The sequence below is a fragment of the Conger conger genome, chromosome 3 (assembly GCF_963514075.1).
Source record: "Conger conger chromosome 3, fConCon1.1, whole genome shotgun sequence".
NCBI classification, from domain to species: domain Eukaryota; kingdom Metazoa; phylum Chordata; class Actinopteri; order Anguilliformes; family Congridae; genus Conger; species Conger conger.
In genome coordinates this window covers 52,316,098-52,341,980 of record NC_083762.1, presented here as the reverse complement: position 1 = coordinate 52,341,980, position 25,883 = coordinate 52,316,098, and the positions used below count along the sequence as shown (strand labels likewise).

Here is a 25,883-nt window from a genome sequence, read left to right as displayed (position 1 = left end):
ATTTCCAGCTCCTTCAGTAAACACCATTAAAATGCTAAGGTGAAAACACAAAAGTCACATTCAAAGGCTGCTGTGCAAATGACGTTTGGAGTCATATTCGGACTCGAGTGCTGTCAGTATAGGACAAGAACTGACAGGGTAGCTTCCCCACTCTGCCTCAAGGTGCTTCATTATGAAAATGGCTTTCATTTTTCACATTTATTTATTTTTCATTTAGCATATCCAAACGCATTCAGATTTGGAATGTCCAATGCCAAACTATGTACAAGCGTGCTCATATATGGCCCCATGAGACCCAATCTTACGCATGAGCAGAGAGCAAGCCGTGGACACCCGGATGACCAATAGGGGTCACTTGACCAATGAGCACTGCTGTCCCTGCGGACTGACTCCCTCCCAAGGCGTGACACAAGCAATGCAACCACGCCTCTTTAAGGAGGGCTTTATAAGCTAGCTGGGATTTGGGTTGTTTCTGTGCTCCTGAACCCCAACCCCCCTTCCCTCCCGAAAATGCACTGGTTTGACATCTCCCCAACCCACCCTTTCAAAACAGATCTGCTAAAAGTGGGCCACACCCTCCTTCCTACTGAACAATCTTCTCCCTGGACCTGTCCTCATAGCTGACATAACCAATTCCACATCCAAGACAATTAGCACCCCCCCCCCCCACACACACACCAACCCAATGACTGTCATATCAGCCTGCTGTTGATCCGACGCAACACAGCGTAGGGCAGCCTGTAGCTTAGTGGCTAAGGTACATGACTGGGACCCAGAAGGTTGGTTGTTCAAGCCCCAGGGTAGCCACGATAAGGCCCTTTGTTGGGCCCTTGAGCAAGGCCCTTAACCCCACATTAGCTTAGTCTAATCAACTCGCTTTGGATAAAACTGTCATATTCCCCCTGGCACCTGCACCAATGAGAATGCAGTTACTCCCGCACCACAGGGGTAAGGAAAAGACTGGGACTGTCTGAAGTGCATGGCATAGAGCGGGAAGAAGGGAAGAAGTGTGAGGCCTCATATTTTGTGGAATGTCACAGAACTGCAACACTTTTGTGCAAATTATTTCACAGATAGCATGTGGAGCTTTTTAAACATAGGGGATACCGTTTGCATATACTTGAGCCTGAATATGCGTACCTGTGCGTCGGCGTCAGTAAGCATGGGTTATTTGCTGTTGTTGGAGGAAGGCAAAATATCTTGGCAACAAGCAGCGAATAATACTTCTACAACATCTAAAACTTTGAGAAACACAGCACTTACTGCAAAATACAAAGCAGAGCAGGTTCTGGGTTCAAAAACAGCCATCAGCCCAATGCTGCTACACAATGCTAGCTTGTGTAGTACCAATGCTATGTAACATATTGAGTATAGGCCTGACAACGTCGAAACACCACAAACAAAACATGTTATATTAGCTACCTTCAGGGATCACAGCAGAGCAGCTACCAACGCTAATATGACAGTATCTTACTCTCTATGTTTTTAATGTTACGAATCATAAAATTTGAACTTCTTTGATTTTGCTTTGCTTTGCTTTGTAGAATATCTAGTGCCTACAGTTTAAAGGATTAAATTATCTGCCAAATCAATGTAATGTAATGCTTACCAAGAAAAAAAATAATAAAGTTGACAGTTTTTTGATTTTCAAACCTTTTATTTTGATTTTCAAAAGTGTTTATTTACAAACACTTTATAAATGTGAGGCACTGTTATAGAAGGACTTCTATTCAATTTGGTAAATGGTTGCCATTTATATAGTGCCTTTATCCAATGCTTCTCATTCATCTCATACACACACTCACACACCAACAGCGATTGGCTGCCATGCAAGGCTCCAACCAGGTCGTCAGGAGCATTTGGGGCTCTTGCTCAGGGACACTTTGACACACCCAGGACGGGATCGAACTGGCAACTCTCCAACTGCCAGACGACTGCTCTTATCGCCTGAGCCAATGTCACCCTAAATGGTGTTTATTACACTGGTCATTTATATATATCAGCCACACATATTGATTGTAAAATATGTACAAATCTGGATGTAATGTAATTTCATATTATACAATAAAATCCTGAAAATATAAAACTGTAAAATCTGAAAATGGGAAAAAGTGAAACTGCTTTTACAAAGGCCTACAAGGGTATTTCATTAGCCCAATCACCCTCCTCCTTCATCTCTTTTTTCAGGCCAAAATCACAACGTGGGTGTTTTTAAATAATTCAGAGTCAGGCCGGGCACAAGAACAATCTCCATCTGTTCTGTGGCCATTTCCAGTAAAAAAAAAGAAAAGAAAAGAAAACATAAATAAAATATAATTCATACAGTGAATTAGTGTCGTACTGAGTGGTCAGTTCCGACTGGGGGTCCCTGCAATACAGACTGTCAAGAGAATATTTTCGTAATGTGGTACAATTTCTGTTCTTTTGGCTCTGAAATGAAACAATGATGTTAAAGTGCAGACTGCCACAGTTAATTTGAAGGCATCCATATCGAGTGATATTTGATTCGGATTTGGGGTCTTTTACTCATGTAAAGTCAAGGAAACCCTTATGAGGCTGGGAAATAAAGAACCCCCCCCCCACAGTTTGCTACATGCTTACCCTTTCATAGTCATGACATTTTCACAATTGGACCATCCTAATACCACCGACAGTGGCGTCTTTATTAATTTATCGCCCTGACTCATGCAATTTAAAAATCAGATTTAACCAGCATGATTTTAACTTCAAACTTTATTACGAATAGGATACATTCATGTAATCAGTAGCCTATCAATGGCAACCTGCAACCGATGTCAAGAGCAACTGGCACAAAAGTTTTGGTATGTTCCATGAGACTGGCCAGCCGAGGATAGATAAGGTCATTTTGTTGTTGCGTTTAGTGCACAAATCTGACTGTGTGCTCGTAACTACGATATAAAGTAAGGAAAAGCTGCGTGTCGATTATCAAATTTTACCTGACAATTATTTGACACACAAATAATGGTCAAATAATGGTCTAACAAATATTACTGGATAATAGTTTGCTAAAGCGCTGTGACTTAAGCGACCAATCTTCGCAAAAATAAAAACAAATTTCACTGTGCCTAACATTAACATATTATCTTTCACGTAGCAGTTTTAGAAAGTTAAATTATTAAAGATTAAAAACTTTAACTATTAAAGTAGTGAAACAGGAAGACAGGTACACACTGGGGTTTACCTGAGTCTGAGAGGAGACAGAAAAGTAAAAAAAACAAACTGAGACAATTTATGAAATTGGATATGGATGCTAATACCCTCAAATTAAATTTCACAGTCTGTACTTTAATCTCATATTCATTGTTTTATTTAAAACAATTTGTGCTGGAGTACAGAGCCAAAAGAACAGAAATTGTACCACTGGCCAAATACTTATGGACTGCACTGTATAGTATATATATATATATATATATATATATATATATATATATATATATATATATAAGGCTCATCATTGTTGGTTTTAACAGATAACCCCCAAAAAATTCCCAGATTCATTTAAAAGGACAGTTTGATAAAACCGATTTTCACCCAGATTTTTTGTTTTTCTTATTGAGGTTTCTCTGCATTTGGAATGTTTTTGGAATTAAAATGTATTGTGTATTTCGTCGTTGGACCCATGCAGTGAAAATAATACCAATTATAGCCTGATTTGTGTCATCGGTGAAGTTCTAAAATGCACAAAATAGACTCCACCATTTTAGCTTACGATAGTTAGTTCCGAATAGTGCTACTTTCATGATGAATAAATAAGAAATTACTTCCAGATCAGCTTTCTTTTTCGTGTGGGAGTCTAATTCCTTCCATTTTCATAATATTATTAGTACTGGTCAAATTCACATGAATCAACGGGTTTTAGTGTCTGCCATCCCAATAAGCATCCATAATCATAAACCATATTTCTCAGGAGAAAAACAAACATTGACCTGACGTTGACTTCTGGTGGAAGCGGCCACTTCCCTCTGTTCTGTTCGGAACACCATGAGGGTGAGGTTACCACACGTTACAAAATAAGGAACCGTTGTCGCTAAAACAGTGGTATTGAAAAATGGTTATAGAAATACAAATAGAACCTTCCAGTACCTATATCCTGCGACCAGACAGATTGAACATCAGGAAAAAAGGATCGAATGCAAGTAAGCCTACTCTGGCCGTGAGACTTACAGTGAACTGGATTCCTAAGTCTTAGAATGTCATTAATATGGCAATGTTAGACCTATACATCACTATATTTTTCATCCAATTTTCACCAAAATCTTTTTTCTTTTTTTTTTTTATCAACTTCAACAATGATGAGCCTTAAGTATGCAGTATCATATGTTTAACATAAGATACAAGAAGAGCATATAAACACAAATTAGTTATATGTCAATAATGATAAAACAGCAAGTTGGCAAGGAGTAAATTCAGACTCATAACATTACATTGTAGATGTGGAACGTACAGATCTCAGGAATAATTGGTGGAATAAAGCACACAGACAAGATTTTATTCTAGAATTTCCTGTTCGGTGGCAGCCTGGCAGAACACAGATGTCTCATCAAGCTCAAGGCTGAGACTGAATACAGTTTAATATAGCTTTCAAATCAAATCAATGTCAAATCATAGCTTGTCACTCTAAAAGGTGGCACGATGCAAGTTAATAATGCTAATATGACCACAGGTTGGTTAAATTTGAATACCATGATAAAGGCTGAAGCCATCATCTGCCTCTCAGATCTGTTTTGTAACCCCTATATTAATATTATTCTGTACATAGCTCCGCTTATGAAAATAACCGCATTTGCTAAAATGATGCAGCTTAATGCAGATTTCCATAATTTACTAAATTTCTCAAACAGAATAGCAGAAGAATATTGTTTTTATCTCTCATGCAGAATAATTTTATTAACATGATGCCCATGTTAATAAAATCTGCCTAAACAATTTTAACTGATTACACCTTTTCTGACAATACTTCCAAATCTAAGAAGTTAATTATACAATCCAACTGTATTGTAAATGGACTAGCTTACACATGTGACTGCAGAAAGAAAAAGCCTATTTTCCCCAATCAGAACTCAAGCGCAAATAAATAACATGTCAAGCAAATCCCGGACCACCGTTTGAATTGGTTGTGAACATCCATCATGTGTCAAAATAAATAACATAGCCACACACAAAAAATGCGGGCTGAATGCAATTGTTATTACATTGTTTCCCTGACAAACAAGCATCTTGATGACAAGCAGAAAGTTGTTTGATGGTTTCATTCATTTGAACGGACATTGCAGGCGTTGATCTTTCAGACAAACTAGTCTTGTTGAATGTTACCAAAATCCTTATTGCAAAATTGTGATCAACAAGCCAATCAGATCACACCCAGAGCGTCACAGTCCTGCAGGCTTTCGACACTGTAGTCTCTTTCGGACACTCGAGTGCTGCATCTCAACTTCTGCAAGCCTTATTTTGAGAAGACATAGTTTGAGTTAATTATTTATTCTCTGGCGACATCGTCGTGATGTATATCTCTATCCCCAATGTGAAGCCAACTGTTATGTGATTGCGTGAAAGAAGTGATACTGTCGATATTGGCACTATGAAAGTAATTATTAGCGGCTGGCCTAGTTTGTAGGCAAGTCTAGATCAACTCGCTACATTTATGTTAATATGAACGAAGCTGTTACAGTGGTCTTCCAAGTTCACAACTAACGTTAGCTGCACACATTTATACTTCACCATAGGGCTAACATATTATTTCCAGCATCGAGTTGGCAAAGCTATATCGTTATATATCTGTGATATAACTTTGCCGATAAAATACTTAATGGATCTAGCCTCTTAATTTCCCTCCCAAATTGTCACCAGATTGATTCTTTTTTTTAAATTTATATAAAATTCTGAGGGAAACACTGAATCCCATTCACAAAAGCCGTGAACTAGAACTAAAATGAATTATCGCTGAATTCACCCTCCAAAAGAACATTTCAGTATGTCATTCGCTTTTGAGAGTGGTGTGCTGGACTGCCATCAGATTCTGGGGAAAGCTGGGAAACACTGCCTCATCACAATGTTTTCTGTTTATATTTTTTTTTTTAGAAAGAGTTATCAAGGTGGACCCGTCATCTGATCATTACTTATGGTCATTAATTATACTGCTAAAAGTATAATTCACATTTCAAACAATATGTAATAGTGATCACCTGATCACGAGTACCGCCTCTGCCTTATTTTTAGCCAGGAAAAACCCTGAAAGTTAATTAGGGACAAGTAAATGTAATGTCAGAAATAGACACTGCTAATTTTAAACCAAGAATTTCACAGTATTGTGCGAGTTTCTCCAACCCTTGTTATTTAAAAACAAGAACAGAACACAGGAGGGCCACAGTGCCTGCTGGTTTTTCAGTGAATTTCAGTGCTTAATTTAAGTATTTCAGACGAAAATCTGACCAAACTTTCTTAGAGGAGACAGATTAGGGAAATCTCATTGCGGGTGGTAAAAAGTCTATAACTACAGTGGGAGCAATAATTTGATCCCTTGCTGATTTTGTAGGTTTGCCCACTTACAATGAAGTGAACTGTGTAGAATTTGAATCATAGGTACATTTTAACATTGAGAGACAGAATATCACAAAATAATCTACAATAACAACATCATATAAATTTTATAAATTTTATATCATATTTTCACATGAAAAGTATTTGATCCATAGAACAATAGGACTTAATACTTGGTGGAGAAACCTTTGTTGGCAAGCACAGAGGTCAGACGTTTGTTGTAGTTTTTTACCAGGTTTGCACAGATCTTGGGAGGGATTTTGGTCCACTCCTCTTTGCAGATCCTCTCCAAATCCTTAAGGTTCCGAGGCTGTCGCTTGGCAACTTGGCTTCAGCTCCGTCCACAGATTTTCGATGGGATTTAGGTCTGGAGACTGGCTAGGCCACTCCAGGACCTTAATATGCTTCTTTTTGAGCCACTCCTTTGTTGCCCTGGCCGTATGTTTTGGGTCATTGTCATGTTGGAAGACCCATCCACGACCCATTTTCAGTGCTCTCACTGAGGGAAGGAGGTTGTCGCCCAAAATTTCCTGGTACATGGCCCCATTCATCCTCCCCTCGATACGGTGAAGTCGTCCTGTCCCCTTAGCTGAGAAACACCCCCAAAGCATAAGGTTTCCACCTCCATGCTTCACAGTGGGGATGGTGTTCTTGTGGTTGTACCTAGCATTTCTCTTCCTCCAAACACGGTGAGTCGAGTTGATGCCAAATAGCTCTATTTTGGTCTCATCTGACCACATCACCTTCTCCCAAGCCTCCTCCGGATCATCCAGGTGTTCTTCGGCAAACTTCAGACGGGCCTGTACATGTGCCTTCTTCAGCAGAGGAACCTTGTGCGCACAGCAGGATTTTAATCCTTCACAGTGTAGTGTGTTACTGATGGTTCTCTTTGTGACTGTGGTCCCAACTGCCTTCAGGTCATTAACAAGCTCCTCCTGTGTAGTACTGGGCTGATCCCAGACCTTTCTCATGATCATTGATATCCCATGAGGCGAGATCTTGCGTGGAGCCCCAGACGGAGGGAGATTGGCGGTGACTTTGTGTTTCTTCCATTTTCTAATAATTCAACAGTTGTTAACTTCTCATCAAGCTGCTTGCCTATTTTCTTGTAGCCCATCCCAGCCTTGTGCAGGTCTACAATTTTGTCCCTAATGTCCTTAGACAGCTGCTTTGTCTTGGCCATGGTGGAAACGTTGGAATCTGATTGATTGTGTGGACAGGTGTCTTTTATACAGCTACATAATGATGTAACGAGTTGACACAGGTGTTTTGGGTAATGAGTAGAGTGCTTCTTAATGGAAAACTAACTGGTCTGTGGGAGCCAGAATTATTGCTGATTGGTAGGGGATCAAATACTTATTTCATATGGAGGACGCTTTGTGACATATTAAATCCATTTTATTTATTTATTTATTTATTTATTTATTTACCATTTTATTTATTTATTTATTTATTTATTTAACGATTTATTTATTTAACGATTTATTCATGGATTTATTTATTTAAGGATTTCATGCTCCAACATGCAAATAAGGGGGTGGGTTTCAGTTGGGCTAGCTGTTCTGATTGGACTGCAGTGGTCCTATGCTGGGATTGGATTGTCTACAAGTTCTTTACAAGTGTGACTATACTACCGGTTAGCTAGTTTTTATCGGAGCTAAGAAATGAAATGTTAAGACTGGCAGATACCATTGATAGTGGTAATGTACCACTCAATAATATTATAGAAACATTGGAAGACTTTGTAGACAGCGTTGTAGAAATTGCAGCACTGACTGATTCTGATGTGGACGAGGTTGTGTGGAGCAACCTGCAGACGATTCTGCATCGTGTTGCATTAGAAAATCAACAAGGGAGAAGTGTAGGACGACCCTCTTATGAGATTCCTCGAGGTGTTGGAAACGTACATCCTGAGTGGCATAGCTGCAATCTCTCACGCTTTTGGCGTGAGACACACGCATTTGCATGTGCGTGTGAAAACAGGCAAATGCGTGTGTCTCACTCCGAAAGCGTGAGAGTTGGCAGCTATGGAGTGGCATTAAACCAGCAGATGTTGCTTGCCTCTTTGGTGTGTCTACACAAGCTCGATTTTAGGATTAATGTAGCTAGCTACATTAGCCTACTAACCGTCTCCTGTTTGCCGTTCAATTCGGTCCGCGATACTCCTTTCCTCCATCTTTTTCTGACATCATTGCAGCAGTGACTGACAGACTGTGCAGTCCAATCAGAACAGCTCTTATTTGCATGTTGGAGCATGAAATCCTTAAATAAATAAATCCATAAATAAATCCATCAATATATACGGAAATAAATACATTTATTTATTTAATCATTTATTTACCATTTTATTTATTTATTTATTTATTTACCATTTTATTTATTTATTTATTTATTTAACGATTTATTTATTTAACGATTTATTTATGGATTTATTTAAGGATTTCATGCTCCAACATGCAAATAAGAGCTGTTCTGATTGGACTGCACAGGCTGTCAGTCACTGCTCCTTCAATGCGCTGTCTCTATGATGTCAGAAAAAGATGGCGGAAAGGAGTATCGCGGACCTGCTGCCTGAAGCAGCAGATCGAATTGAACGGCAAACAGGAGACGGTTAGTAGGCTAATGTAGCTAGCTACATTAATCCTAAAATCGAGCTTGTGTAGACACACCAAAGAGGCAAGCAACATCTGCTGGTTTAATGCCACTCCATAGCTGCCAACTCTCACGCTTTCGGAGTGAGACACACGCATTTGCCTGTTTTCACACGCACATGCAAATGCGTGTGTCTCACGCCGAAAGCGTGAGAGTTTGCAGCTATGCCACTCAGGATGTACGTTTCCAACACCTCAAGAGGAATCTCATAAGAGGGTCGTCCTACACTTCTCCCTTGTTGATTTTCTAATGCAGCAAGATGCAGAATCGTCTGCAGGTTGCTCCACACAACCTCGTCCACATCAGAATCAGTCAGTGCTGCAATTTCTACAATGCTGTCTACAAAGTCTTCCAATGTTTCTATAATATTATTGAGTGGTACATTACCACTATCAATGGTATCTGCCAGTCTTAACATTTCATTTCTTAGCTCCGATAAAAACTCAATTTTGGTACCTAGCTAACCGGTAGTATAGTCACACTTGTAAAGAACTTGTAGACAATCCAATCCCAGCATAGGCCCACTGCAGTCCAATCAGAACAGCTAGCCCAACTGAAACCCACCCCCTTATTTGCATGTTGGAGCATGAAACCCTTAAATAAATAAATCCATAAATAAATCGTTAAATAAATAAAGAAATAAATAAATAAAATGGTAAATAAATTAATAAATAAATAAAATGGATTTAATTAAGGATTTATTTATTAATATGTCACAAAGCGTCCTCCATAATTTCATGCAAAAATACAATAATAAATGTATAAAATTTATATGATGTTGTTATTGTGGATTATTTTGTGATATTCTGTCTCTCAATGTTAAAATGTACCTATGATAAAAATTCTACACAGTTCCGTTCTTTCTTTGTAAGTGGGCAAACCTACAAAATCAGCAAGGGATCAAATAATTATTGCTCCCACTGTATCTAACATAAACAGAGAAAACAAACAGGCCTATAGAGTGCCGATGCATATTCCGGCAGTGGACTTTGCCCGTGTGTCATTGCCAGTGCTGTTTGTCAGGAGTAAAAGCAACTATACTGAGTAGTGTCTCAGAAATGTCAGTTTATCCTCCATGAAAAATTCCGCTGTCAGAACGATTTGGTGGCTAGTGAGTATTCTGTCGCTATTAGCTCCATATATGCCCCCCCCCATCCCCCCCCCATCCCCCATAGTGCTCCAAATATCTTAAATGACAGCTCTCTCCACTACACTCTGCCCCTGTCCAGCTGAAGGGAGGGTGGGGGTTATGGAGTTGGCAAATCAGGGAAAAAACAACTGACAAACAAACTCTTGAACTTTTAACACCATATTATGGGGACTCGCTGAATTGTCATGATGACAGAACAGTGCATTACCCCAGCTGAAACCCTGTTCTGCGTCAGACATGACCACAGGCACGAAGCCGCACCCACAGCCCCCTGGCCTGTGCCATCAAAATGCGTGCAAGGAAACCTAGGAGATCTGTGCCAGTGTTTCCTGCTGCCATCACAGGAGAGGGAACGTCCGTCATATAAGAATGTGGAAACGCCTTCGCAGCCCGTGGGCGGCACAGGACGCATTCTATTAAAGTTTAAATGGAACATTTTCAGCATAATGTACTGTCACCTATGCCACTCCCCCTCAGCCACAGCAGAGACATGGCTTCTTGAAGGCTGCCCATGTCTTGTGCGTGACCTGAAAAATGTTTTACAGGTCACCCTCATGTCTTTGAAACGCCGCCAGAAAAACGGGCAATCTTACAGCAGCGGATAATGGTGTATAATGTGCTACCATGCACAGCAAATGCACAGAGAGCTGCGAGGACCATATCTCCATTTGTCTCTTAACAACAGGATGAGTAATGGACTGAGTCAGTGAAATTCTTTTTTTTTTTTTTTTTTTCAAGACCATAACATCTAGACAACCTCATGCAGAAAATAATTTGTACGAGTGAGCCCACAGTAGTTTGAATCTGCTTCACAAAAACACCCAGGGAGAAAAAGCCTGCCATTGTAGAACCAAGGAGGGTGATTCTGTGAAAAATCAACCAGAGGTGACCACTCCAATTTTGCTCAACCTTTGTGTAAATTTTCTTTATTCAATAGAAATGTCCAAAACGTTATAGGGTTTGTCATTCCAGAGATATTGGCTCTTTAAGGGGGGGGGGGGGGTGGAACGAGTGGAAATTGGGGTTTCTGCCCATTTTGGAGCATCATTTCCTTGGCATTAAAGCGAGGAAACAACTGAAAATGTGTAGTCTGACGCAGTCTAGTACTGCTCAGTATTAATACAGCTTACAAGAACAGCACCACATGACTTCCAAACGTCTAAGGCTAGTAGATATTTCAGTAAAGAAAAGCCACAAGGAACATTGAAGTCAAATAGAGATTCAAAAATTATACAATGCCCAATTTGGGCTGGGCCAGAAAATGACCAAAAAGTGTAGCATAGTCAAGTAAGGTGGAAAGTTCAAAGTAGTTCAAAAGGTGTAATAGGCCTACTTATGTACAAACAATTTAGTAGTTACTGCCATGTCTTGGCATGTTTTGATAATTTCAAAGAGAAGCTTAATTCACAATAAAACTTACTTTCATGGCTTCCTATAGCGTGACTTGGTGTCCAAACTTGAAATATTAGTAAATATCTTGCATAAGAACCGAAAATTAATTCAAATAAATAATTTATTCAAAAAGATACACAATGCCAAAGTTGAAAATGATCAAAAGGTGTTTGATATTCAACCAAGTAGATGGTAAGGCACAAAGTTTCCCATCAAAATGGCACTATGTTCTATGTATGTACAGAAATTTGAGTTGCCTTAGCATGTTTTGATCAGTTCAAACAGGACATCAATTTACAGGAACATTTACATATAAGGAACATTGAAAATGTTTGGCATAAAACACTGATCAAAACATCTTTTGTATATTTAGTCATAACTTTTTCACATTAAGATAAAATTGAGAAATGTATAATATAAACATAATAAAGAAATAAAAAAATAAAAAAACAGATATTTCACAAAACATTGTCTACACAACCTCTCTACTGAAACATACATTTCTACAAAAGTTATGACTGTAAATTGAGACTATATTTTTCTACATATATAGGCCCATTATACATTTTGAAAAACATAATGTTTCATATTGATTGGAACCTTTCTACCTTACCATCATCTGACACTTTTTGGTCATTTTCTGGCCAGACCCAACTGTGGCATTGCATGACTTTTGAATAAATTATGAATTTGACTTCATTTTGTTTGTGACTGTTTTTAACCAGGATACTGACTAGTATTTAAAGTCTGGATAGCATACACCAAGTGTCGCTGATGTAGGAAGCCATCAAATTATGTATTATTGTGGATTACGCTTCTCTTTTAAATGATCAAAACATGTGATCATGATTAACATTTTTTTGCACAGAAGTGTGCCTACTATACCCTTTGAAGAACATGGTTTCATTTTGATAGGAATCTTACAACCTTACCAACTACTTGGTTGAATGCAAAACACTTTTTGGTCATTTCCTGGCTGGACCCAATTGTGTATAATTTTGGAATAAATTATCTATTTGACTTCATTTTCCTTAGGGATGTTCTTAACCAAAATATCTACTAGTCATAGAAGTTTGGAAGTCATACACGAAATGGTCCTGTTCAAATATTGAAAAAAAAAAAATAGCCAAGCGGCAGAATTTAGCATTTATGAATGACCAACTTTTTATTAGCAGCATTATGAAAATCGAACTCCCTAGTACTCCCACACGTTTTCAGGTTTTTCCCTGCTTTAATGCCAAAGATATGATGCTCCAAAATGGACACAACCCCCAATTTCCACTTGCACATTATTTTTCGGGAATGACCTAGGAGCTCCGATCATATAAAGTAGGCAGCCTACACTTCTCGGAATAGTTCAGCATGCTGAAAGACCATGGAAATAACAGACATTTGTAAAAGAGATTTGCCAGTGATTTGTTAAGCAAGAGAAACCATAAGAATAACAAGAACATGTCACAACAGACACTGGAAAGGCTTGCTTTTCCTCATTCATGCAGCACTGCTCTGAAGCACAAAATGTCAGGTTAAAAACAACAAAGCAATAGAACAGGCTGTATGTTAAAAACTGATTCTGCATTTCAACATGTTCTGATTAGGCTAGATCATTCTGTAATTCTAGTAACATGACGACTGAGCTTGTTGAAGACTGATTTGATACACTGGGCTTCGTACCCATTTATTCTTTCTTTTCATGTTGATAACAAAGACCTAAAAACAACAGCTTACTTCACCGCCATGAAGCTGCAGGTAAATGTCTTCCATCACAGTTGCAAGAACAGAAAAAAGGCAAAATGCCTGAAAACAGCACAATTTCGAATCATCTCCCTCTGAGACACATACACTGAAAAACACCCACACACGCAGTGGAAAAAAACACATTAAAAATTGAAATCCGTTCTTGCAGGAATTAATGTGCTCTGGACGTTTGTTATAAACGGAGAAGCTCAGCTTGGACTTCATTTGGCTGTTCTTCATGGCATCAGCGTTTCAACCCATTTTTTTAAAGCTTTACCCATGTACTTCCAGCTAATAGACGGTATTATCATAATAAAGTCTGAGGCATGGATCACACAGTTCAGGTTTGACTTAAGTGCTTGCTTTTATCTGATTCTGAGACACAAGACAAAGGTCTGCTGTGAAAGTTTGCCAGTCACTGAAACATCTTTAGCCTATTGTACGGTATGCTTACTTTTTCAATGGCACAGTTACTTTACTACAATGAACAGGGAGTTGAATTGAGACTTTCTAAAGTGGAAGTAGATTTAAAGCAAACAAATAGGAATCAGGTAGCAGCTTATAAGGGCCAACCACATTGCAATTAATAGTCTACCCAGATACTGGATTGTTTCATAAGGTTCAACAAAATGCTTTTTGTTTCTTTTTTCTGGATTTAACTTAAATTTGCCATTGTAAATTCATAAGTCCAAATTTGAATTATTCTTGACAGTCTATAGGTGAGAACTGACCTATGGGCTAAGTTAGTATTGCACAGTCAGCCTTGCTATTCTTTCCAATCACATTTCAATCATACAACATGTATGTTGAGAACAGGCATAAGATGAGTCATAGGCACAAACTGTCTATTTATTTCACTGACTTAACTAAACACAAACAGAACCTTGAATTCCAGGAGAGCTATGCACAAGCCAAACCCTTTCATAGATTTATCAAAATGCTTAATGCCGAAAAAGGTAAATTAAGATAAGATATCAGATTTCCAGTAGTAGCAAGTCCACTTTGGCCTTAATATTGAAAGCATAGTTAAGTGGAACCAAATTACCCGCTCCATAATATTCCTCTGATTTCAGGAGAGGATACATTATACATGTTTTAATTTTACTCTTTGGATGTAGGAATACAATGCCATTAACAAATGCAAAAGGTATGTGATCTAAAGACCCATATGTTCTGTATTCAATGGCACCTCTATATCGGTTTCAGGGGCTATACTCAAAGAATAAATTCAAGTAAGCAGAGCTGAAATGCAAAACAGCCTATTTGAAGAAACGTTCAACCTGACTAAGGTCTCATTAGACTGGCCTAATGAAATGGGGCAAATCTGTAATCTTTTACTTGACAATAGAAACGAACACATTATTTAAATAAATAAAACAGTTTAGATTAGAATGGCTAATCAACAAATGTCATCCAAAAACAGAATAAATGATTTTTTCCTAGGCTTTGTTAATAAGACAATCTGCATTGAAGTGCATCTGGGGTTTGAGTAGTGTCACCGTGGCAGGTGAGTTATAAGTGACCGTTTTTCAGGCGCAGGCTGTGTGTTTTTGTCATCATGTAGCCTATGAACTGAGTGCAGCTTTCGTGTAAGATTCTGAAAGAGGGCCTATCTTCAATTTACATTATTACCGTTAAAATCCTACCATCGGATTTTGACTTAGCTGCATACTTAATTGCTAATAAATACGAAACAGATGCTTGGATTGAATTTTGTCTCACTGACGTTACATGTATAATTGTCGTACAGACCGTAAATAAAATTCGTAGTCTACGTATAAAAGCGCAAAGATAAAACTTTCAGTTACAACTCTGTTTGGGTGGTTGCTGTTCACTACCAGATTTAGCCTGGTCTATGCGACGGTATTCTACCGACACAAATCCCTTTTGAGGTATCGCTGGCCTGTCACTCGTGTTCCAGACGAAGCTAATTACGAAATGGAAGTTCGATGGGCTAGCTGGTGCACAATAAGGGTTTGCATGCTGTAGAAGCAGTATCGGCTCACGTTTTCAAAACTGCGTTTTATATGTTGCAGGCTATTCAGTCATACAGCAAAGACCCTGTTGCTACTAGTGACAAATCCACCCACAGTTTCCCTTCCTCCCCTCTATCACTTAAAACGTAGCTACAGTCAATTCAAATATGATGTACTGTACTCCGTATTTGACGATAATTATTTCGTGTCTTTTAATTAATGAATACAGACACTATTTGTTAAATACATCGTGCAATTTGCGACTGCGATGCATAATTCTTAGATTGGAGAAAATTGGTAAAACTGGATAGAAAGCACAGAAACAGACACTGCAACCACGTAGTCATAGCTAATTAAATACGAGAATGTACAAAGTTGTTCCATTTCTACATTAATGCGAGATCTAATCAATTATCTTTTCGATGACGCTAATAATTCACACGTCTGTCTGTACTGGCTACGCGTGCCAGTGTGTAGGCTAAGTGCAGCTATATGTTCCATTTTGTAAAATGCTGGTCTGCACTGAAGCACCTTCAACCGCATCATGGAATACTGTGGCCAGAAAGCCAGCTAATCTGCAAGATTCATACTGGTAGTCTACATGAAACGGCTTATCACACAAACTCACGATATATTTACATTTTTCACAGATATTCCCCAATTCCGTATCGATCTCAGATTATCATCGAGGCATTAATACATGGCTACCAATAGAACCACGTTCGTGAGGAACGCCGTGAAAAATTGTCAGTCACATAACAGTAACGCTAGCTTGCTTCCTACACAACAGCAGAAAGGATGTCAATTGATTAGCTAGCAAGCTAGCTAGCGACATGGTCGAGGAAGAGGAAAAAATAGGTAGCAAGCATGTTCAGTCAAAACGTCTTTAACATTTCATAAAGAACAACCATTTCCAGTTATTCAAAACAGAGTCAAGTTAGAATACTTACTCAAATCTTAGTAATTAATGGGCTGGATCCAGTCTCATCATCCACTGCCGATGTTTTCATTGCAGCAGCAACAGTAACCAAACCCTTCAGTTGACAACCTACCACGGCTACCAGCAACAGCTGCAGCTTTTTGAGTGGCGTACCTGTACCCAATCAAAATAGATTAAAAATTATAATTATTTATACGCATTTCTTCCTTGAAACCAATCATGAAAGAGAAAGCCAAGTAGGTTCTAAAAAGGCGGGGTTTAATTTGTGTTCGGTTGAATCTATCGATAGAAGTTGTGACATTCCATCCCACCCCCACATGTCATACACTCCAAAATTACATTGAAACGACAAAATTGGTCTTAAAATTGATTAACGTTAGGCCTAATAACGATGTTCATTCATGACATATGTGTATGGTATTAATGAAAATATGATATGGGTATGATATGGGTTGCAGCTAGCCAATATGTACACATACATGTTACCAAGCGCGCGTGTGCGAGCGCACGTGTGTGCCAGTGTGCTGGACAAACCTAACTAATAATTTGTTGCTGCATGTCATGCATGTCATTAGGAGCCATTCAGTATTGGGTAAGAATCAAAAAGAAAGTAGCCTGCCATTTTATTATCGCAATATGTATTCTGAGAGTGTTGCTACGGCAAATTGCAGTACATGAGTCACTATTGAAGAGTCACTTGTAAGGAAAGAAATAATAACCATTGGTAATTTGGAGGTCCTCTAGTTTTTTAGTAATTCTCCCCCAAGAAGTAGGCCGACAACATACAAATGGCTCCTGCCATCTATTGTAGAGGTACATACTCAACATGCAAATTTAAACTTATGGAATTTTCCCCATCATTTTGCTAAATTAATGCTACTATCTCTGGTGCAGCTTGTTTCTTTAATTTTATTAAGATAAGATGATTATTAGGAATGTAATGTTGTATGATCCATTTCACTGCCTTGCAGCAATATTACATTTTTTATATTTGTATTTAATTTATTTATTTGTAATATATTTATTTGTCACTGCACATTAATGTAAAAGCACAAAAGAAACATTTGATTATTTTTCAAAGAGTGATAGAAACGTGACATATACAGAGTAAAGAGGTGTAGCCAAAGAGTAAGGTATATATTACTTGCATTTTTTAATACAAAATGCTAGTAATTCTAAAGTTGAAGAGATTATTACAAATGATACTAAATTACACTACTATTAGTATTATTGGAAACATTGCATGTGGTAGCAGTTACAAAAAGTAGCTGGCAACAGATAAAAATCCAATTAAAAAATATATTGCAAACAGGTAGCCTCTTTATTGCATATTCAACTGATAATGGAGTACAAATGAATAGTTAACCACACAGGACATTTGGGAACACAGGACATTTGTGTGTGTGTGTGTGTGTGTTTGTGTGTGTGTGTGATTATATAAATACTACTGTGAAATTTGTGAAACCCTCTTGAAAATTATATAAATTTTACGTATGACACTAATTAACAAATAAAGTTTATTATTATATTTTCACCATCACTAACAGCATATAGAATGTAGGTGAATAAACAAAACAACACAGCACAGATCCATGAAATCTGGTGTCAGTATCTGCCCTGCTAAATGACATAACAATCTTTGCGCTAAGTGACATAATGATCTTTGCACAAGATCATGCACTTAAATAATTCCCTCGCTCTCAACAAATAGTAAGCCTATGCAAATTAAGTGAAATGGGAAGAGTGATGGACCTCTGGAGTAGGCTATATCACAAAGAGTTAGCTGGATAAACTCAGCAAGTAAAACAGGAACCCTTCCAAAATTGGAGCATGGACTGAAGTAAAAGCAACTCTTCCTCGTTTCAGCTGGAATGTATCCAGCTAACTCAGTAATCCTGCTTTGTGGTATACCCCCTAGGTAGGTAAATTTGGCATGGTCAAATTAGACAAAGTGTAATGACTGGAAATGGAAGCAGGTAATTTAAGGTTTGCTGCCTCCTAGTGGTAAAATTTATTTTCGCATGTTAAATAACGCCCCATATTAAATTATTTAGCTCACTTTTAAAGCAGTTCAAACCAATGTAATTTTAACAATAACCTACAATATTGCTGATGACAAATACCTGTTTATTTCAGGTAAGTAAAGAGGATAATCGATCTTGCAGCTATTAGCAATTTTCAATGAAGAATATGTTTAAAAAAATGGACAGGATAATAACCTATAAATGATTATTGGCTTCCATTCATCACATGAGATAATCTTGAAATTTGGTCCATGTGTACTAATGGTCAGTGTGTAGTAGCTTGCAAAACTTTGAGAATTACCCAATAGGATGCACTACAGTAATTTATCAAACTTGCAGTTTGAAGGAGCTTGGTGTCAGGAGACAATACACCAAATAAAACAATTATTCAAAATTTGGATGTTACAAAAAGGCTGAATAAACAGCCAATGAAAATTGATGAAGGACTTCATTATCAAAAGCTTGCATCCATAATTCAACAGCAAAAATGCTTTTGCTTTTCCTTCTTTACTTTTTGTCCAGTGTTCACCAAATTGTACTCAGAGCACATTTAGCATCACAACACCTCATTCTCACTGTGCCTGGCCGCTTAACTGCAGCTTGCAGCTATATTTATTATTGTAATTATGATGATGATGATGATGATTATTATTATTATTATTATTATTATTATTATTATATTTGTTGTTGTTGTTGTTGATCATAGCAGTTGTAATAATCAAATGGAGCAGCAGCACTGAGCATTTTGGGAAATAGTGATATTTTGGGAAAGAAAATACTATACAGTATTTGGCTATATTAATTTGCAAGACAAATGATAAGTCTCAAATGCATAAAGGTAATGCTAGTAACTGTCAAGAATTCAAGAGTAATATTTGTATGCTAGTCATGCAAATACTCATCATATTAGTTTACAAATAAGCAGGATGTTCTGTTGTGGTGGTTTACTAGGTTACAGTATGTGTATGTGTATGACTGTTGCAGGTAAAAAGAAAACAACTAACAAAGACAAATGTTGGCTATAACTAATAGTCACTGAACCAAGCCAATTTGAAAGTATATTTGGCTGATCCCACCCTGAGCCTTGAGCAGGGCTGGTTGTAGGTATAGGTGACTAGGGCGGTCATCTAGAGTACCATCTGTCTGGGGAGGCTCCAAACAAAGGTGGACATTTTTTTTAAATCTGTGCGTTGTACCCATGATAGTCCCCCCAGGTAATTTTCTCCCCTACCATCATGCTTGATCCTGAGGGATATATGGGTGATAGGTAAGGATAAATGGCTTTCAGAGGATTCCATGAGAATTAATCATGAGTCATATATTCAGAACTAAAAAAGTACTGGCAGTGACACTGGATATGACCCAAGGGTTGGAAACCCTGGTCCTGGAGAGCCACAGGGTGTGCTGGCTTTCGTTGTTAATCATACTAAATTGATCAATGAAAGCAGTCGATTACACAACTAACTCACCTCACCTTGTTTCTTGGGTCTGAATCAGTTGCTGATTTTAAGGTGAAAACAAAAACCAGCACACCCTGCAGCTCTCCAGGACCAGGGTTTCCAAGCCCTGGTATAACCTTTACCTTTGCTTACAATAAAAAGTCTTTATGACATATCTGAGCACTGATTGATGAGTGTGTAAAATTTGAGTGAAATTAATACCGTCAAGGGTCATGTATGCTGAAAAACAGGCTTAAACAGGATGCCTTAACATTACTACATAAATAAAAACACAACCGGTGATGGATGCAACAACTCACACTGGTTTGGTGTCTTTGTCCTTCATTAAAACCTTTAGTTGCAGCACATACAGTAGGTTCAGATGCTTGTGCACAGTTACTTGCCTAGTCCTTTGACCGTTCCCATTATTCAAACCACACTTCATCCAAATCAGTGATGCCTGTGACACAGTTTTAGTGTAAAGGGAAAACAGCAGTGAAATAAAAATCTCAGAAGGAATAATAGACTTTTCCTGCCTTCGGCCTCAAAGCCTAATTAGCTCAATAAGGATATCTATTCCAGCTTGGTGCAAAAAAGTCTGAATAATGACTTAACCTTCATATTAAGTTTGTGGTCTATTTGACCCCATTCAGTGTTTGACAGCTCTTCATCCTGTATGATCTTTCTCATTTTCTAATTTGGTGGGATTAAACTGTAAACATGAAATGCACATAATGTAGCTGTCCCCTGACTTTCTGGTTATTTAAAGTGCAGAGTAATATGGAGAGAATTTAATGATTATTGTGATTGGTGTTGTGCAATCATTTTGTTTGTAATGTTTGGAAAATATAAGGTTTGGTTTCTTGTGATCTTGTGTAGTAGCGACACCTACTGTTCAAATGTGTAAGTTCCTTTGCATAGACAGCATACTGTGGTCACGTGAGTCAGTTGCGTTAATTGAGAGTACTGGGGATTGGTCGAAACATTCGAGAACGGCAGAGATGTTTGAACTGTTGGGAGCCGCACAAGGAAGGTTGTTTTGTAAATGAAAAGCAAGAGAAACGAAGAGCAAAGAAGAGAGGGTGTGAAAGTGAATGTAACTACTCCTTGAGTTTGGTCAAAGGCGCACACGTTTTTCACGGTGTTTGCCGACGAAAGAAAACAATAAAACTTCAGACGTGAACATCAGTCGATGCGTGGGTGTCTGTGCTAAAGAAAAGGACCTTTGGGAGCAGTTATAGTGAAAAACGTAGCCATCGGAGTGACGAGATTCGCCAGCGTTCCTGCAAAGATAGAGCAAGGCCTGCGTGCGTTCCTTCAAAGACTCCATCATCGTACTCCACGTGGAAGATCTGCCTGCATATCCCACCATTCTTTGACGCGATCGCCCAAATCCAGCGCGGAGGTGGAACCAAAGTGCAATAAGACGACGGTGCTGCAGCTGCCAAGGACAGCCACAAGGTGGCAACGTTGTGACTCCTTTGGACAATAACATAGCAATAAGTCACCTTTGGGATACCAGGTCAGACTGTATCTTCTAAGTCTGGAAATAGTGTTCTTTCTTAGTTGATATAATAATATTTCTTGCAGAAAATGAAAATTGCATTTTGATAATTTTGTAAGTTGATCGAATGTGTGTAGCCTGTTTAATAATTGATAGTGTGTATTTCCCTGTTTGCTTTTCATCATTAATATTTCAATAGTATTGTTTCAAAGTAGTTAAGCAAAAAAAAAAAAAAAAAGTACCAAAATAGGCCTGCATCAGAAACTGGTACACTAGAGCAAATAATTCTGTCTCTAGAAGTTGAGAAGGCACAATTGGAGGAGAAATTAGAAACTGAAATGGAAGAAACAGAAAAACAAAAAATAGAAGACCGCATAGGTGAAATTTATGCAGATCTTGAAGTACAAAGAGTAGGGCTCCAGAAGTCATCATCTCAGGTTGAACAAGAGGTGAGGCGATCAGAAAGGGTGAGACGCCCAACAAATTGCTGGAGTTCAAAAAGGAAGAGATAACAAAAAAGGAAAGAAAGTTTATGCTGACATATGTAAACTTCAAAGCAGAGGTTCAGTTAATAAGATCTAAACTTAAAGAAGAACACGCTAAAACTGAGTTAAGTGAAATGATCATAGCTGTAGAAAATTATGAGTCAGAACTAAAACAAGTATATGAGTCTTTGCGTGCACTGACTGTCCCATCCCAAGATATAAGAAGGAAAATGGATAGCTGCACCTCAGTTACTACTGAAATAACTGCACTTCTGAAAAGGCGTTACACAGAAGCTGGTAGCAAGGAGTTTGATGCAGTGGCTGCTAAAGAGGAGCTCCGCCAGTTACTCCAAAGAGAAGATGCTAGGTCAGTTTATGGATCAACTGTGTCAAGAGCTGGGCAGAGTAGTCAGCAAGGAAGCTATGTGTCAGTAAAGAAGACAGAAGTAGCAGCACGTTTGGCATCAAAACGTGCTGAATTAAACAGGGAAAGAGAAATCTCCACCCAGAAGAAGGAGGTGCTAGCCCAGCAAGAGAGGTTAAAAATGCTGGAAGATCAAAGGGACCTTGAAGCCATAGAGGCTGAATACAAGGTGTATGTTGAAGAGGAATCAAAATGGAATGCTGAAATAGGAAATACTGAAGTAAAAATCACTTTGCCTCCAAGTCAGCTTCCGAAGCAGCATAGCAGCACTCCATGCGCCCAAGTTCCCCAAAGTGCTCCAGTCCCTCCTTGCTTTGGAAGCAAACCAGAGCCAAAGGCAAATGACACCTCACTGGTTGAAGCATTAAAAGAATCCCTGGCAATGACTAGACTTCCAGCACCAGAGCCATTCATGTTCACTGGCGACCCACTTAAATACACTGAATGGAGCACCTGTTTCAAAGCTTTAATCGAAACAAGCTGTACAAACCCAGCGCATAGACTGTTCTATTTGAAAAAATACATAGGTGGGGAAGCACTTTGTGTGTTAGAAGGAACATTTTATAGAAGTGATGAGGAAGCGTACACACAGGCTTGGGATGCCCTGAACAAACGATATTGCCACTCTTTCGTAGTCCAAAGAGCATTCCGGGGAAAGCTGAGTAGCTGGCCAAAAATTGGTCCAAGAGAATCTATTAAACTAAGGGAGTTTAGTGATTTCCTCATCTCCTGCAAGAATGCAATGCCCCATGTACAAGGTCTAAAGATTTTAGATGATTGTGAAGAAAATCAAAAGCTACTACAGAAACTTCCTGACTGGGCAACAACCAGATGGAACCGGTATGTCACTAAAGCACTGGATGAAGGGAAGCCATATCCAGGTTTCGAGGAATTCTCAGACTTTGTGGCAGAGGAGGCACGTGTTGCATGCAATCCGATTTCCTCCCTTCATGCACTAAAATATTCAGATGAAAAACTTGGGAGGGAACAGAAGCGCCTCAAAGCCAGCGCCCTGGTGACATCAACCATGGTGTCTCAAAAAACAAAACCCACTACAAAGAACTCAAGTGCATCAGAACGTGACAAGGGTTCCAAAACCAGTCCTCTGGCCACTCAAAATAAAAGGCAAATAGAATGTATCTGTTGTCAACAAGATCACTTCATATATAAATGTGAAAAATTTGCAGCAATGCCTCTGGAGGAAAAGAAACAATTTGTCTTTAACAACAACATGTGCTTTGGTTGCCTCAGAGTCGGCCATATCTCTAAAAACTGTCGAAACAGAGCCACTTGCAATATTTGCAAGCGGAGCCATCCCTCTCCGCTTCATGAAGAACGTCATAAAGAAGAAAGAGCAGCAGCACCACCAACTGAGGAAAGAGCTTCCACTCTCAGCGTGAGAGTGGACAATAGTGATCGTACTTCAATGATTGTTCCGGTGTGGCTCTCTTGTGCAACAAAAAACAGCCCAGAAACCTTGGTGTATGCATTACTGGACACACAGAGCAGTAATACATTTATTGACCAAGAAGTGTGTAGAAAAATGCAAGCAGACACAGAACCTGTAAAATTGAAGTTGTCAACAATGACTGACAGGGGTTCAATAGTCAACTGTCAAAGAGTGGTGGGACTAAAAGTGAGAGGGTACCTTTCACAAGAGTGCATTGAGTTACCACCAGTGTACACTCGAGAATACATCCCACTGGATCAAAATAGCATTCCCACTTGTGAAACAGCGAAAGAGTGGAGCCACCTTCGCAGGATAACAGAAGAGATGCCAGATCTATTGAACTGTCCTGTAGGACTCCTAATTGGCTATGATTGCGCAAGGGCCCTGAAACCAAAACAGGTGATATCAGGGGAAGAGTATGATCCATACGCAGTCAAGACTGATTTAGGCTGGAGTATAGTGGGATCCAAAACACCTCGTACTAGTTCAAAGCACGTCACAGGGTTTTGCCATCGCGTCTCTGTGAAAGAGCTTCCGCCTATTACACCTGCCTCTGTGATTAAGGCATTGGAAACAGATTTTCTGGACACAAACCCAAGAGAAAGGAACATATCCCAAGATATTCAGTTTCTACAGCTACTGAATGGGAAAGTTCAACACAATGAGGAAGGACATCTGGAAATGCCCCTGCCCTTCAGAGAGCGTCCACAGCTTCCGAACAACAAGCAGCTCGCTATAGCCCGATTGAAACACCTCAAAAGAAAACTAGAGAAAAGTCCCAAGTACAAAGAGGACTATGTGAAATTCATCAACAGTGTCTTCAAAGATGGTGATGCAGAAGAAGTAAAGATCTCACCGAAAGAGGGCAATACATGGTACATTCCACACCACGGGGTGTACCATCCTAGGAAGCCAGAAAAAATCAGAGTCGTATTTGACTGCTCCGCCAGATACCTTGACACCTCTCTAAATGATCACCTACTCACAGGACCTGACTTAACTAATGCTCTGACTGGGGTGCTGTGTAGATTTCGTGAGCACCAAATTGCAATCATTTGCGATGTGGAAAAGATGTTTCACCGCTTCCATGTTAGCCCAGAAGATAGGGATTTCATGAGGTTCCTGTGGTGGGAAAATGGGAACACAGAAATAGAGCCCAAGGAATATTGCATGCGAGTGCACATCTTTGGAGCCGCATCCTCTCCAGGATGTGCCAACTATGGCATGAAATATCTGGCCAGTAAATATGAAAAGGACTACCCACTGGCAGCGAGCTTCATTCGAAAGAATTTCTATGTGGATGATGGGCTTATCAGCGTAGAAACAGTTGAGAAAGCCAAGCAGCTAGTCAAAGAAGCACAAGAAATGTGTGCGAAGGGAAAGCTACGCTTGCACAAATTTGTGTCCAACAGCAGAGAAGTCTTGGATGCGATTCCAGAGAGTGAATGTGCCAGCGTTGTGAAGGATGTAGATCTGAACTACAACGAGCTTCCAATGCAGAGTGTACTGGGGGTAAAGTGGAACATAGAGACAGATGCGTTCTCATTCAATGTTATCCTTAATGAAAAGGCAGCCACACGACGAGGAATCCTATCAACAGTCGCCAGCGTGTATGACCCATTAGGATTTCTCTCTCCCTACATCTTGAATGGGAAAAGACTGCTTCAAGAGATGTGCAAGCGGGGAGTTAGTTGGGATGATCCTCTCCCTCCTGAACTACAGCCAAAATGGGAAACATGGCTCCATGACTTGGAGAATCTACATAAAATCCAAATACCAAGATGCTTCATTCCTAAGAACCTTGGCACAATCCAAAACATTGAGCTGCATCATTTCTCAGATGCTAGCAATAACGGTTATGGGCAATGCTCATACATCAGGATTGTTGCTGATGAACAAGTGCATTGTGCACTGGTCATGGGCAAGGCCAGAGTGGCACCCATAAATGTTGTCACCATACCACGCCTCGAGCTCACTGCAGCTACAGTCTCTGCTGCGGTAAGCAACACTCTTAGAGAAGAGCTCGAACTGAAAATAGATCGGGAGTTTTTCTGGACAGATTCACAGGTAGTGCTCGGGTATATCAAGAACGAAGCCCGGCGCTTTCATGTGTTTGTCGCTAACCGTGTCCAGAGAATCAGAGAGACAACAG

General features: G+C 39.2%; 1 protein-coding gene across 2 annotated transcripts in view; it reads right to left on the bottom strand.

Moving 5' to 3' along the window:
* Window positions 1-16,540, bottom strand: part of cdkl5 (cyclin dependent kinase like 5) — a 144,350-nt gene extending 127,810 nt beyond the window's left edge. For both annotated transcript variants that reach the window (XM_061234360.1, XM_061234361.1), the window contains exon 1: window positions 16,416-16,540. The gene's annotated coding sequence lies outside the window, so the exon portion shown is untranslated. The remainder of the gene's footprint in view (window positions 1-16,415) is intronic.
* Window positions 16,541-25,883: the final 9,343 nt, after the last annotated feature.